Source organism: Epargyreus clarus, unplaced genomic scaffold (assembly GCF_041222505.1).
Source record: "Epargyreus clarus isolate Ecla_fem2 unplaced genomic scaffold, WU_Ecla_fem_2.2 ptg000013l, whole genome shotgun sequence".
Lineage (NCBI taxonomy): Eukaryota > Metazoa > Arthropoda > Insecta > Lepidoptera > Hesperiidae > Epargyreus > Epargyreus clarus.
Genome location: NW_027332221.1, coordinates 531,881 through 547,844, shown reverse-complemented (window position 1 = coordinate 547,844; position 15,964 = coordinate 531,881). Strand labels below are relative to the sequence as shown.

The following is a 15,964-nucleotide window of genomic DNA, read 5'->3' as shown; positions in this document are numbered from 1 at the left end:
AATACCTAGGATGTAGCATCGATCGCTCGTTGCGTATGACCCCGCAGGTGGAGCACTCGATCCACCAGGCCCGAGTGGCCCGAGCGATGCTCCGACCGGTGCTTACATCCAGGTTACCGGTACGAACGAAACTAGGTATCTACAAGACCTACATTCGTTCCCGACTCACCTACGCGGCGCCGGCATGGTACGCGTTGGTCTCTAGGTCGAACCGGCAGCGTCTCCAGGCGCAGCAGAACCTGGCCTTGCGAGTGATCGTGGGGGCTGGTCGCTACGTCAGGAACGACGTGTTGGAGCGCGACCTTAAAATGCAGTCTGTGGAGGAGTTTGTGGTCCGCCTCGCTCGCTCGATGTACGAGCGAGCTGAGGCCGGACCACACTCCCACCTAAAGGGGTTCGCGCCCCTTCACGATCGACCACCTGAGGGGCGGCCGCTTCCGCGGGAGCTCCCAGGGTTGGTTCCTCCCTCCGACCATCAGGAGGGGGACTGCCAGCTTGGTAATTTGACCGAGTCCCGTACCCCCCGCTAAACAGCGGGGTTGGTATAATTTTAATGTTGTCTCATTATATTATCATATTATTAATAATATTATATTATTATGAAAGAATATTAAAAAATCCGGGGGGTATTCACCCCCTTGAGAATTTGCCCGGGCAAAGAGGGAACCCTCGAGACCCGAATAATCCCTACCCACCCCCATATTGCAAACGCAGACGCGGCATATGAGAGACCGGTGGGTATGAAGTCCCGTCTTGCTTGCTTGCTTAATGGCACTTATAGACTGTACCAATGTGTAAAAAAATATTCCAGTATTGCCATACAAAAAATAATAATTTTCATACATGTGCATTTTTGTATGTCACATTTCAAGCTGTTGTAAATTTTTAACAACGTTATAATGTATGACGTGTTTGTATGTACTAATAGACTGCACATTTTGGTAAAAAAAAAATTTTTGCGTTGCCATACAAAAAATATTAATTTTCATACATATATATTTTTGGACGTAATATTTCAAGCTGTTGTCTTGTATTGGTAACATTAAAATGTATGAGGCGTTTGTAGGTACTAATATTGTGCACATTTTGATTAAAAAATATCTTAGTGTTGCCATACAAAAAATAATAATTTTCATACATTTGTATTTTTGTATGTGGTGTTTCGGGCTGTTGTCTCCCTTTAAAGACCACCACCATCATGCCCAGCATCACTAAACGTCAGTTTTCTGTATGAGGCGTTTAATGGTACTTATAGACTGTATAAATTGGTGAGAAAATATTTCAGTGTGGCCATATAAAAAATAATAATTTTCATACAAGTGCATTTTTGTATGCCATATTTCAAGCTGTTGTTTCCTTCTGAGGTCATTCCAATGTATGAAGCGTTTGTTGATATTAACAGTTAAGACATTTGGGTAGAAAAATATTTCAGTGTTCACATACAAAAAATAATAATTTTCATACATATGCATTTTTGTATGTAATATTTCAAGCTTTTGTGTATTTTTGACAACCTTATAATGTATGACGCGATTGTAGGTACTAATAGACTTCACATTTAGGTAACAAAATATTTAAGTGTTGCCATACAAAAAATAATAATCTTCATACATATGTACTTTTGTATGCAATATTTGAAGCTGTTGTCTTGTATTGATGCCATTAAAATGTATGAGGCATTGGTAGATACTAATAATCTGCACATTGTAGTAAAAAATATTTTAGTGTTGCCATACAAAAAATAATAATTTTCATACATTTGTATTTTTGTATGTGGTGTTGCGGGCTGATGTTTCCTTTTAAAGACCACAACCACCATGCCCAGCATCACTAAACGTCAGTTTTCTGTATGAGGCGTTTAATGGTACTTATAGACTGTACAAATTTGTGAAAAAATATTTCAGTGTTACCATATAAAAATAATAATTTTTATACATGTTCATTTTTGTATGTCATATTTCAAGCTGTTGTTTCCTTTTGATGTCATTCCAATGTATCAGACGTTTGTCGATACTAGCAGTTTTAACATTTGGGTAAAATAATATTTCAGTGTTCCCATACAAAAAATAATAATTTTCATACATATGCATTTTTGTATGTAATATTTCAAGCTGTTGTATATTTTTGACTGCCTTATAATGTATGACGCGATTGTAGGTACTAATAGACTTCACATTTTCTTGAAAAAATATTTTAGTGTTGCCATACAAAAAAAAAATAATTTTCATACATTTGTATTTTTGGATGTAAACTTTGAGGCTGTTGTTTCCCTTTAATGACCGGCACCATTTGACGTATTTTTTCTGTATGAGGCGTTTAATGGTACATATATACTGTACAAGTTTGTGGAACAATATTTCAGTGTTGCCATACAAAAAAAAAATACATATGCATTTTTGTATGTAATATTTCAAGCTGCTGTCTCCTTCTGACGTCATTCCAATTAATGAGGTGTTTGTCGATTTTAGCAGTTTGAATAATATTATGGTGAAAAATTATATCAGTGTTGTCATACAAAAGTTCATATAGTTATGGGAGCTGGGCGTCGAGGAAATAATTGCAGTCTATTTCGCGAACAAATTAAATTTTTATTTAAATTTAACACAAATTTTACACAAGTTTTAACAAAAATGAAATTAAAAAAATAAATTGATGGGATAGGTCGAGTCACTTTCCGCGATGGAGGTGAACTGATTCCATGGTGGACGGCCACCTGTACGTGGGACGGCCACCCGCGCGTGGGACGGCCACCTGCGCGCCTCGTCAGCGTTGGCCGTTCCGCGAAGGCCCGATGCAGCGCAAGCACGATGCAGCGTGAGAACGGTGTAGGGCTGGCGCGATGCAGCCTTAACGTGTAGGGCTGTCGCTTACACGTAACTTCTCCCGCCCCAGCTGAGCAACTATTTGCCTACGTTTAGTGCAAATATTGCGGCCTTCTTGTCCTCTCGTGTAGCTGTCGACGAGTGATGCTCACTTGAGGTTGCACACGGTTGAAGAGATATTTCAACATTCGATTTTGATATGTCTTCTGATTTTCTATTTCGCCGGTATCGCCTTATGTACGCAATAGCGAGAGCAATTGTACCCAGTAGGATTAACAGGTACAGAGGAAGAGTAGTATGGTAAGTACTCATCGAAGTGGCGTCGGTTACTTTTGGTGAAGTTTCCATTGATATTTGGTCTTCAATGACATGTAGTTTATTAAGATCTATTGCAGTTATGTTGAAATGAGCTTTTCGATTCCTTGAAGATGACAAGGCTAATAATTCAGAATTTGTGAATGTAAGTATTTCGAAATGCTGTCCACGGAGTTTATCGTTGACGTTGGTGATAGTGAATTCTGTTGTTCTGATGCTGCAGGTTCTCGGTATAGTAGCAAGGAAACTACCCTCGATGATTTGATGGCGTTCCTGTCCACATAGCGTTTGTACTTTCGTGGGGGTTTGAAAAGATAGTATATAGTGTTGATCGTCAAGCTCCAGTAGAGCCTCCTGAGACAGAAAAATAGGCGTGGGGTGACACGTTTCATCTATTTTCTGTAAATGAATTAGTGTGCTGATGCAGTCCTGAGATGTTCTGGTTTGATAGCTCATTTGTTGCTTGCATATGAATATGGTGTCGACCTTCGGGCATTCTGCCTCCATGTATGCATATTCCTTGGAGTTGGTTGCAACAAAAGGAGATGGGGGAATTATAACTTCATGGTGCTTATTAGGAACTGGACACAAACGGTAAAGGTCATAAGTTGATGGAGATACAATGGGAAATTTAAGAACAATAATGAGTTTATTGTCTACGAAATAACATCCTAACCTAATTAAATCATAGTAGAGTCGAGCATCAACTAAATTAATAATCTGATCTTGGTTACATATATCTTTCAATCTGCTTAACATATCAATTACATTACTAGTACTTAAAACAGAATGATGTACGGTACTTGTACGGCTAAACGCTAAAATATTTTCTATTCTATCTATCTCTAATCGCAAATCTTGAATATTTTCAGCTATAAGTGTTAATATTTGCGACAATTGGACATAACGGGTAAGCTGTATAGTATTATTACTTGTAGTATTAATATAGCGTGTCAAAGCTTTTTCTAACTTAACTTGATTGCTACTTAAATTACTTAATATTTCTGTTTGATGGAAAGACATCTGCTTATATAAACTTATGTGATTATTTAAACTATTAGCTAAATCTACATCATTCTTCTGTAAGATATGAAACATTTGCTCATACTGTAAAGCATCATTATAATCGAGGTTTCCCGTAATACTTTTAATTATGGATCCCAATGGATTGATTAAACCACGCTTGGTTCTTTTTGTTGGCAGAAAAGTATCTAATTGAGAATTTATTTCCTTAATTTTGTCAGACAAGTGTATGATTTGATATTTAAAAAGAGCGAAGCCTCTAGTAGTTAAGTTATTTGTGACATCAGTTAACTGAGTTTTAGTCAAATCTAATTGCTTCTGAATTTCATCAAAATTAATATCATGTAAAAAGGTGTGATAATGTGAGGTTATTTTTGCAGGTCCGAGTTTGAAAGGAAGAATGCCAGGACCATCATTTAAACTGTCAAGTCGAATGTCTTGTGCTTGGGCCAGGTGTATCAGGATCACCAGACATCTGTAACAATCCAGACGTTTTGCGTTTACGTTTCAGTCTATTTTTAGCTACGGGTGTGCGCTTCTTTGAAGTGTATATATGTACAGGTAAGTTTGAAATAACTCTATCATGTATGTAACGCGGTGCAATTTTTTGTCTTGTAGCTACCGGGTTCCTAATGTAAACTTCTTGTCCTTCTTCATAATCTATCTGTGGTTCTCTACGTGCATTCTGTTGAGACATAAGTGTGTTACGTTCAGTCTGTGAAATGTCGTGAATAATTTTATATACTAAATCCATTTTATGACGATGGTCTTGAATGTATTGTTGCATTAGTCGTTCATTTAAGTTTAAGTCAGTAGGGTCACGCGGATCGAAATGTCCAGATATTAAGTCAAAGGGTCTGCATTTTGTTAAACTATGTACGGAACTATTGTAGGCAATTATAGCATAATTCATTAAAGTAGAAGTGGATTCATTTTTATACTGTAGTTTTAATAACCTTAAGTGTTCGAGTATGGTGCTATGAAGACGTTCAATCATTCCGTTTTCATTAGGAGAATAAGGTGCAGTAGTGTGATGGTGTACATTATGTAACAGAAGAAATTCTCTAAATACCTGATTAGTAAATTCTGTTCCTTGGTCAGTAGTTAAATTAATTGGAAATCCATGATGAGTGCACAAGGTAAGAAAAGCTTTTACTATATTTGGGGCTGTACAATCAGATATTTTGTATATTTGAGCGTATTTAGAAAATGCGTCTATTACAGTTAAGTACTTTTCTTGATTAATTGTTAATACATCTGCATGTACCATTTCAAAAGGTTTACTAGGAGGTGGCACAATTTTAAATTCTGGACGAATTGGATGACGGTCGTATTTAGCTCTACTACATGTAGTACATGAATTTATAAATTTACTTATAGATTCTTTTAACTTAGGCCAAAAGTATCTATGATAAAGGGATAAATAGGTTTCTGTGATACCACGATGGTTCGTTTTACCTTCGTGATACTTGCGTATAATATCTTGTTGCTCAAAATAGCTGCTGACATTTTCTAATTCATGCTTAACTAGGACTAATCTTATTGATGAATTTTTAAAGAATTCTTGCAAAATTGGTACAACTGTAAGCATTTTTTCAGGCGGATTTACAAGAAGAGCAGTTAGAATCTTTGGGTCGATGAAATTTTTTACTGTATTTATTAAATCTTGTTGAAAATTATTAGCTGAAATATCTGTAACTACTTTTTCATACGTGTTGAAAGGTGTTGTGACTTTTGGTTTACGGTTAGATGGATGCTCACAAATATTAAGAATTAACTGTTTATGATATTTATTCAAAGGGTCATTGACAATAGGTATTTCAAGTACAGGATCTTCATTACTGGTATGCATGGTTTCACTACGTGATCTGACAGTTTCAACGTCATTCGCAGGTATTAATTCGTCAGTAATAGAAAAACGAGAGTTTGCTGTTACTGTGGAACATGGACTACTTAAGGGTTCTATGTTTGGTGCTGTGTCGGTCGACGATTGGCTTATAAAGGGTCTATCATCTGGAGCGGTAACAGTTGATGATGAACAAGTTGAGATATTAACAGCTATTGAGTTTAAATCTTCATTATGAATTTCAACTCTAGAAAGAGCGTCTGCATTAATATTAAGTCTCCCTTTTTTGTAAATTACTGTAAAGTCATATTCGGCTAATTTTAATTTCCATCTTGTCAACCTACAATTCGATTCTTTTAAGTTCATGAGCCATTGCAAGGGCTTATGGTCTGTAAAGATTTTAAACTTTCGGCCAAACAGATATGCTCTAAAATATTTAGTCGCCCACACAATTGCTAGCAATTCTTTTTCAATTGTAGAATAATTTAATTCACTGTCATTAAGAGTCCTGGATGCGTACGCTACTGGTCGGTCACTACCTATAGGTCCTTGTGATAAAATAGCTCCAAGTGCAAAGTTTGATGCGTCTGTGGTCAAATTAAACTCCTTAGTGAAATCAGGGTATTGTAATATCGGATCGTTTGTCAGTAGTGTTTTACAGTGATTAAAACATTCAATGTATTCTTCAGACAAGGTTATTTTTGCACCTTTTTTTAAACAGCTAGTTAGTGGTTTGGTCAGTCTTGCAAAGTTAGGTATGAAACGTCTGTAATAACCTAGCAAGCCTAAAAATCCTTTAATTTGTTTTGTAGTTTTGGGAATTGGATACTTTGAAATAGCACTAATTTTGTCAGGGTTTGGCTTTACTCCGTCAGATGTTATAATATGTCCCAAATACGGTGTTTCATGTTTCAGAAACTCGGATTTGTCCATTTGAATCTTAAAATTGGATTGACGAAGTCGGTCAAAAACTTTACGTAAATTAACTATATGTTCTTGTAGTGAGGTGGAAAATACAAGTATATCGTCTAAGTAAACTACGCAAATTTCATTCTGTAAGCCTTGTAAAACGTTGTCTATGACTCTCTGAAAGGTTGATGTGGCATTTTTAAGACCCATGGGCATTCTTAAAAATTCAAAGTGTCCGGGAGCAAAGTCAACACTAAATGCAGTTTTATGTATGTCATCAGGGTGAGTCTCCACTTGATAAAAACCACTAGCTAGGTCCAAAGTCGAAAAGTATTGGCATTTACCTAATTTGTCAAGTATGTCGTTAATATTAGGGATGGGGTATTTGTCATCAATAGTCTTTTCATTCAGTCGTCTAAAATCAACCACAAGTCTCCACTTAGTCTTACCCGAAGCATCTGCCTTTTTGGGTACAATCCAGATGGGTGCACTCCACGCAGAACTAGATGGTCTGATAATTCCCTGATCAATCATACTTTTTATTTGAGCCCGTACTTCATTTCTATGCACATGAGGGTATTTATATGTCTTACAATGAACAGGAAATTCATCGGTAGTTTTTATACGATGTTTGATATTATTGGTGAATGTAAGTGGCTCGTTTTCTACATAAAAAACATCGGCATATTTTTTGCATAAGGCAAATAAATTTGCACTTTCTTCCTTATTTAAATGATCAGTTCGTAATCTGGATAAAATTTTTTGAGTGCGATCTAAATTTTTATTTTTATTACAAAAATCATAGGCCGAAACTGATTGTTCACTGAATAAACTTGCAGAAATTGGTTGGATCAATGTGAAAATCACATCATTTTTAGAAGGGTTAGAAACTTCTACATAGGCTTGGCTATTTTCAGAAATAGTCAAACAATCACCAATACTACATTCACAAATGGTTTGTCTATCTATAATAATTTCACCGTTAGCTATAGTAGTTGGCACTTTAATAATTTTGCTAGATTGTGCTGGTATTATCACCTCTATTAAATTTACACTGCCAGATTCAAACATATGGATTTTATTTTTTGCAAACTGTGTGTTAAGTATGCGAGAGCCTAAATCAATTTTTGCTTGCCACTGCTCTAATAAATCACAACCTATTAAACCGTCGAAATAATTGTGAAACCTATAAATGTAAAGCTTTACGGGGTTATTGTCATTAATTTCAGAAAAACATGGTATTTCTATGGAATAGTCATTTCTAGTAGAAGCATGAATATTTGTCACAATAAAAGGGTCGTAATATAATGGTAAATCCGAATAGTATCTTTCTATAGCTTCTGGATTGATAAAGGATTGATTTGCTCCTGTATCTATTAATAATTTCAGAGGTGGGTTATGAATTTGAATGTATGGAAGCTGTCTTTTATTTTGTAAATTTAATTCTATCTTGGGACACTTGAAATTTGAGCTGACAAAAAATTTTCGTCCGTTTGTTCGTCAGTCTGTTCAATAAATTGTTGGTCATTTATGTAACCGTTTCCCACTAAGTGTTCAACTACGTTAGATGGGGTGTCATAGCTCATGTCATAGTTATCGACGAAGTTATGGTCAATGTCATCACAGTTATCATACTCATTAGTATTAATTTCTTGGTAATAATTTGGAGAACGGTACTGACCTTGTCGGCTCCAGTCAGGTTTCATTGAAGTCGGTGGCAATGTACGGGCTTTGGGGTGGCTAATGCCACTCATAGGCTGTCCGTGCATTTGATTACTGACCTGGCGTTGGTGCTGTGTGGGGTGAGTTTCCCTAAGTGGTATCCTAAAACCAGTGCTCATATTCGATCGTGGTAGAGCCCTAAACATTTGCTGGGTTTTTGATGGACCTTGATAAGGCTTATTTAAGTGTGGCAACATCTGAGAATTATTCATGCGTGACTGCTGGCTAATTTGCTTATTAAAGAAAGGATTAAAATTGTTAGTTCTGAATGATGGTGTCTGTTGTGTAAGTTTTCGTGAATAAGAATTTCTATTTTGCATGTAAATAATATTTAATTCCTCCTGAGCAAACTCCAAGGCCTTTTCAAGCGTTGGAGGCCTCATACAACGTATGCGTGAGCCTAATGGTTCACGTAAGCCTTTAAGGAAAGTCTGTAAAGCTAATTTTTTATATAAGGTCCGTTTAGCTTCAACGGTAGTGGAAATATCATCATGTAACTCAACATATGTCATTATTGTACCGAGTAAATTCTGAATTCGTTCATAAAAAATGTGGGGTGTGTCATTACCTTGAGATAACATAGATAAATCGCTATACAATGAAGATTCATCACGATGATCTGAAAAGGTATTAATAAGAGCTGCGCGGATTCCATTCCAATCCGATGGGATGCCATTCGTAGCTAAGGTTCTAGCCGCGGGTCCCTTAATTTTATTTAAAATTCCATTTATCACTGCATAATTATTTAACTCATTTCCAGATGCCGGATCGACATATGCTAATACAATTTGATCACATATGTTTAAAAATCTAATTAAAACATTTGAATTTCCATCAAACTCAGGGACTAATCTTAAAGCATTAAAAATTTTATCGGTTTTGTCTGACAAAGAAGCAGAAATTGCCGTTCCACTTACACTTGGCATTGAATTTTCTGTCATATTTAATGATTCTTCTATGACAAATAAATCTAAATTACGATTACGGTCTCGTATAGATCTACGAATTTCCTGACGAGAACTGGGTGAACTACCCTTATTTGCTCGTAATAAAAAAATCTTGAAAGATTTTATGTCACTGTTCACTCAAATTTTCAATAAAATTATATTTATAGGGATAGGAAGGACATATATTGTATAGGAGCTGCAACCAATAGGTACATACTTAATATCTACTTATTACTCACAGAAGTAGCTTCATCTCGTATTTGCACATCGATTTTTGGATGTAGCGAGCTGAGCAGGGTTCCCCGACGTCCGGATCTCGTTCAATGGTTCGGTTTCCCGTTTAATAGCGATAGTCCGAAACACGCACAAACCGGGAACTTTCGATTGCGCCAGTTATGGGTTCTGCGCCACTTATGGGTTCCTCGTTTAATTGCGATAGTCCGAAACACGCACAAACCGGGAACTTTCGACTGCGCCAGTTATGGGAGCTGGGCGTCGAGGAAATAATTGCAGTCTATTTCGCGAACAAATTAAATTTTTATTTAAATTTAACACAAATTTTACACAAGTTTTAACAAAAATGAAATTAAAAAAATAAATTGATGGGATAGGTCGAGTCACTTTCCGCGATGGAGGTGAACTGATTCCATGGTGGACGGCCACCTGTACGTGGGACGGCCACCCGCGCGTGGGACGGCCACCTGCGCGCCTCGTCAGCGTTGGCCGTTCCGCGAAGGCCCGATGCAGCGCAAGCACGATGCAGCGTGAGAACGGTGTAGGGCTGGCGCGATGCAGCCTTAACGTGTAGGGCTGTCGCTTACACGTAACTATATGCATGTATTTTTGTATGTAATATTTCAAACTTGTATTCTTTTGATATCATTACAAAGTATGAGGTGTTTGTAGGTATTTATAGTCTGAAAAAAAAACATTTTGTTAAAAAAATATATCAAAATTTTTTTTCATACATATGCATTTTTGTATGCAATGTTTCAGGCTCTTCTCACTTTAATGACCACCACCACGATGACCGGCACCATTTTACATTTTTTCTTAGTATTTATTGTAAGGTCACATTTATTATTATACCTTACTGCGTTATTTCAACATTATAAAAATAAATCTAATTAAAATTAGTTTAAAACCTTTCACTCTAAAAATAATGCTGGCCACATATTTAATTGGCTGTAACGCTGTACTCGTGATTTAAAAAAAAAACAAAAGGGTATTATGGCGGGAAACGGCAGATGTCAAGGACGATGTTTGTGGAGGTCTTGGAATTAAATAAAAATAACTAGCTTGATTCAAGCCTTTCATTGGAGACACCCCCAACAATTTAGCCGGTGGGATCGCCTGCGTAAAACTGCGTAAGTTAATTTATTGGATATATTTAAATATAACAAATTAAGAATCAATACAAATGTTGATTGGTACAGATTGTCTTAAGTTTGCTATCCAAGTTTATTAAATAGGCATGTAGTAGCCTAGCCGGCCGTTTTACAGGAATTTGATTGGGTCAAATAATTATGTTTTCATTTGACCTTATTTTGATATAAATCATAAGAACACTATATTAGAAGTTCTTACTTACCCAGTCGAGATATAAAATGGCAGTACCGTTGTTATGAGCAAATGTTATATTTGTTTAGAAGAACTTTAATGTTATAAGGCAACTTTTGCAGGCTTCAAATTATTAATATTTTGTCATACATTTAACACTTAACGTTTCGGAGTTTGTGTTAAATATTTATACGTATATTACGAATAATTATAAACAGTCCTATATTAGTACTAGGGCTTATTGTGCTGATAATATTCGAAAGAAATATTGATTTCTAAAGTTATCGATGTTATATTGTTTAACATTATATTATCCGTATAATAATAATAAAGGGATTAGGTTATTGAATTTTTGTTCTATTTGCGTTATTCCTAAGTATCCATTACGTTACTAACAATTGGAAAACTATGGTTACAGCTTGTACTTACTTAGTTACATTTTTAAATAGAATTAATTACAAGTTTTATGTTTGTTTTCATGTTTATATTGTATCAAACAATGGAGAATACCTGTGGTCTTTGGAATGTAATAATAATGGACTGGGCATTCAACTCTAAAGTATTTAAATCACTTGTTACCATTTCGGAGGAGAAGAATTCATAGTCAGAGTTCATAGAAGGGTCATAAGATATGAAAGAAGAAAAGCAAGACAAATTGTTTAAATTATTTGGAGAGAAGTAATGGTTATCGATTACAGGGTTTATAAGTATAAGTATATTTCGAAATTTATTTATGAGTCGTTTAAAAAGGTACATATATGATTCAATCTTAATTAGCTAACTTATTGGTATGTTAAGAAAGCAATAACTGGTTTGAAATTATTTATTACTTGAGTTTTTGAGTATTCTATTTATTTGAGTTAAATTGTTTGTATGTGTTAAATTGTTTGTGGCTTACGTTACCTATATGAATTTTACTCGTGATTATTCTTTTTGGAGTGTTGCCCTACCATGCACATAGTGGGAAGGGACGTAAGATGTTAGATTCTCTTCTTACGTAATAATTTATAATTATTTATTAACAGACACAGAGAAACAGATTTTGTGGATGTTGTATGTTCTCAAGTAAAGGATATAAAATGTAATAATCTTCTACATTTTTGTGACTTATTAAAGAGGGTTAAAATATAAAATTTACTAAAGAAGGGCCATAATCTATGATGTATATTTGGACATTTTCATGATGCCGTAATGACATTTGACCATTTTCGTATTAATCAACTGGAAACACTGGCATACAGATTTTTTTTCATGATTTTCACTTTTTGAATAGTTGAGGGAGAACCGTTGACAGAGGATAAACTTTTTACTTAAAATGATCGTTACGTAAAAATACAATATCCAATGTTGCCATAATCAAAAGAAATGTTTTCATACAAATGCATTTTCAATAGGATTATCGAATGTTTCAGACTGTTTCCACCATTTGACATCATTTTTTTGTATGAGGCGCTTAATGGTACTTAGGTATATTCTGTACCAATGTGTGAAAAAATATTTCAGTGTTGCCATACGAAAAAAATATACACAATGCATATGTAATCTCTTTTTTTGGGAAGCGTATATGCTGTAAACATCATATTTTTAACTCATTGTTACTTTAAAAAGCTATAATCCGATGAGTTTATTTTTTTTTACGCGAAAAAAATGCTGAAGTTGTGGCATAAACAAAATTAATATTAAAATAAAAAGACGTATTTAGGGATCTGGTCTAAAACTAAAACACTTTAAAATCTTACTTTATTTTTTATTGCAGGTAATGAACATGTAATTCTTTAACGTTTTAAATATAATTGAAATGACTTAAGAAAAAAATCGTACATACGTACGTAATACGTAATTTTAAATAATTTTCACTTAAACGTTATAATTAAACTTTTCTGATTTTTTAACGCCTCAACTCCACTCATAAAACCTTTCATCTCATCATTGATTAATTTGTCTCTTACGTTATCACTCTTCTTATACATCAACATCTTCCTCGTCTGTTTCTTCTAAACAATATTTTTACTTTAGTACAAGGCTTTATCAGTCCTCTTGATGGTAAGTGGCTACTGTCTGGACTGTATGTTCGTCTGCTACTCCTATATTTTTTTTTGTTTTTTTTTTTTTATAATATAAGGGTAGCAGACGAGCATGCAGTCCACCTGATGGTAAATGGCTACTGCCGCCCATGGACATCTGTAATCAACCCCAGATAGGATTAGATATTCCTACCTGAGGTCGGCCACAGATGCGCCGCTACCCCTGAGGACTAAGCTGGAACGCCTCGAAAAAGTCTGTCTCCCTTACCACACCCTTCAAACCGGAACACAGCAGCGCCTAACACTGCTGTTATTAGGTAGAAATAGGTGTGGCGGTGGTGCCGCCGGAGTCGAACCACAAAGGGTTCTACCACCTTCAATATATATATAATATCCTATATTACATAAAAAGGTACCTATAATACTTCCCTCAAGATACACCTTTTTTTGTTGACAAGAGGGGAAACCTTCAAAAGGTACCCTATGCCGTGGGAGCGACACGGGGTTATGTGGGATTCTTACCGCACTAAAACCCCCCCCGGTAGTTATCCTCGGCGCTGCATAGAGGACTTCGGGATCTCCAAAGGAACGCAACCGGAGTCTTCTTAGCGGGTTGCCCCGTCGGGCTCTGCCCAGGTGAGCATGACGCTCACCACTCGTTGTGGCGTGCACGACGGTATGCGACCACACATACTGCCGTCCTTCCCTGGGTAGTTGCCCGGGTGGTTCCAGCTCTCACTTTTGCCACCCGCAATCCCGGAAGCCCCTTTTAGTCACCCCTTAAGACAGGCAGAGGATACCCTATTCTGGTCCCAGAACTACGGGAACAGATGGGCGTTATCTACGCCCACGGCGACTCCTCCTCCGAGCTGTGCGCTCCCTAGCTCGCTCGGCTTCCCCCTTCGTGGACTTGAAAATGTCGCAGGTGATCATGCTATATCTTGGAGCTATCCAACAATGGCGCTGGAGACAGGTCCGGTTCCACTTTTGACACGAGGATCCGTCGCTGAGACTCCCATGCTGGGCAGTACTGCAGCGTGTGCTATGCGGAATCCTCGTAGGGCCGTCATCTCCCTCTATCCTGTTTAGATACTCACCGAAACGGCCATGTCCGGTGAGTATCTGGGTCAACCGGTATGTTGCATGTGTTGGAATATATATCAAAATAATACCTACTCATCACACAGTAATGTCATCTGGTGATTAAAATATGTACTAAGATATTAGTGTACTATAGATAAAAGAGGAAATAAATTTGTCTATTCTCAACCGCAACTCATTCGTTTCATTAGGTTATGGGCCCAGTGCTAAAAGTTTATTAATAATTTAACAGTAAATTCATATCGTGTATCGGAAAATAAGTTATAATGTCGTCAGGCAGTTATTTAGTTAATGTGCCGAAGTTAAAGGGACGCGAGAATTATGACGACTGGGCGTTCGCGGCAAGAAATTTTCTCATCTTGGAAGGCATTGACATCGACGCCATTCCTGTCGATCTAAGTGAATCGGAAGACAGAAAAGCAAAAGCGAAACTAATAATGACGATAGATCCCAAGTTATATGTGCACATAAAAAACGAAACTCGGAAACTCGGAAAATCAATCTACTTCGATCACTAATATCCATTCGACTAGATAATTGTGAATCCATGACAAGTTATGTGAGTCAGATAGTTGAAACTGCACAAAGATTAAAAGGTACGGGGTTTGAAATTAACGAAGAATGGATCGGATCATTATTGTTGGCGGGGCTACCAGAAAAGTTTGCCCCAATGATTATGGCAATAGAACATTCCGGCATTGCCATAAATTCTGATGTCATAAAAACAAAATTGCTTGATATGAGTTCGGAGGTCGGCGACCACGAGTCGGAAGTTGCATTGCTGTCAAAGCATAAAAGTAAGGTTAGCCACAATCACAACTTCAGTACAAAAGGCGGGAAACAAACGTCAAGTTATAATACCGGTTATACGTCAAATGTCAAAAAGGTTATAAAATGTTATAAGTGCAAGAAAATAGGACATTATAAAAATCAGTGTCCCGAACAGAAAGAAAAGCAAGTAAATGCATTTAGTGCTGCGTTTTTCAATAGTGAATTTGATAAAGAAGACTGGTATATCGACTCGGGGGCTAGTGCCCACATGACACCATGCAAAGAAAACTTATTGCAAGTGAGAAAAGTACACGATATGAAGGAAATTATTGTCGCAAACAATATGACTGTGCCAGTTGCGTGTGCCGGAGATACACAGATCACTACACTTGTGAACAATTCTCAGTTTGACATTAAAGTAAACAACATTTTATACATACCTAACCTAACAACTAACTTGCTATCAGTTAGCCAGTTGATAGCAAAAGGAAACAAAGTTACTTTCAAAACTGAAGTGTGTTATATACATAATCAACAGAATGAGCTTATTGGGATAGCAAATTTACAAAATGGTGTGTATAAGTTGAATACAATGAAGTCAGAGAAAGTGCTGGCCGCAACAGTTCAAACTTCAGATGCAAAACAATGGCATAGAAGATTAGGACACATTAATAGTAATGATTTGCAGAAGATGAAAAATGGTGCTGTAGATGGGATATCATTTGATATGAAGGCTGATATTCAGAAATCCAACTGTAAAGTATGTTGTGAAGGGAAACAGAGTCGTTTACCATTCCAATTACGAAACAATAGAAGTACAGAAGTGCTAGATTTAGTTCACTCAGATCTGTGTGGGCCTATGGAGGTTCGATCGATTGGACAGGCGAGATATTTTCTATTGTTTGTAGATGATGCTAGCAAGAT

At 36.5% G+C, this 15,964-nt stretch overlaps 1 long non-coding RNA gene across 1 annotated transcript; it reads right to left on the bottom strand.

Annotated features, from left to right (window-relative positions):
* Positions 1-2,567: 2,567 nt before the first annotated feature.
* On the bottom strand, positions 2,568-10,409 carry LOC140746634 (uncharacterized). Its single transcript, XR_012102786.1, has 2 exons — positions 9,824-10,409; positions 2,568-4,635 (listed from the first exon to the last, which is right to left on the bottom strand). It is a non-coding gene; the product is annotated as an uncharacterized LOC140746634 (long non-coding RNA).
* Between the last annotated feature and the right edge of the window lie 5,555 nt (positions 10,410-15,964).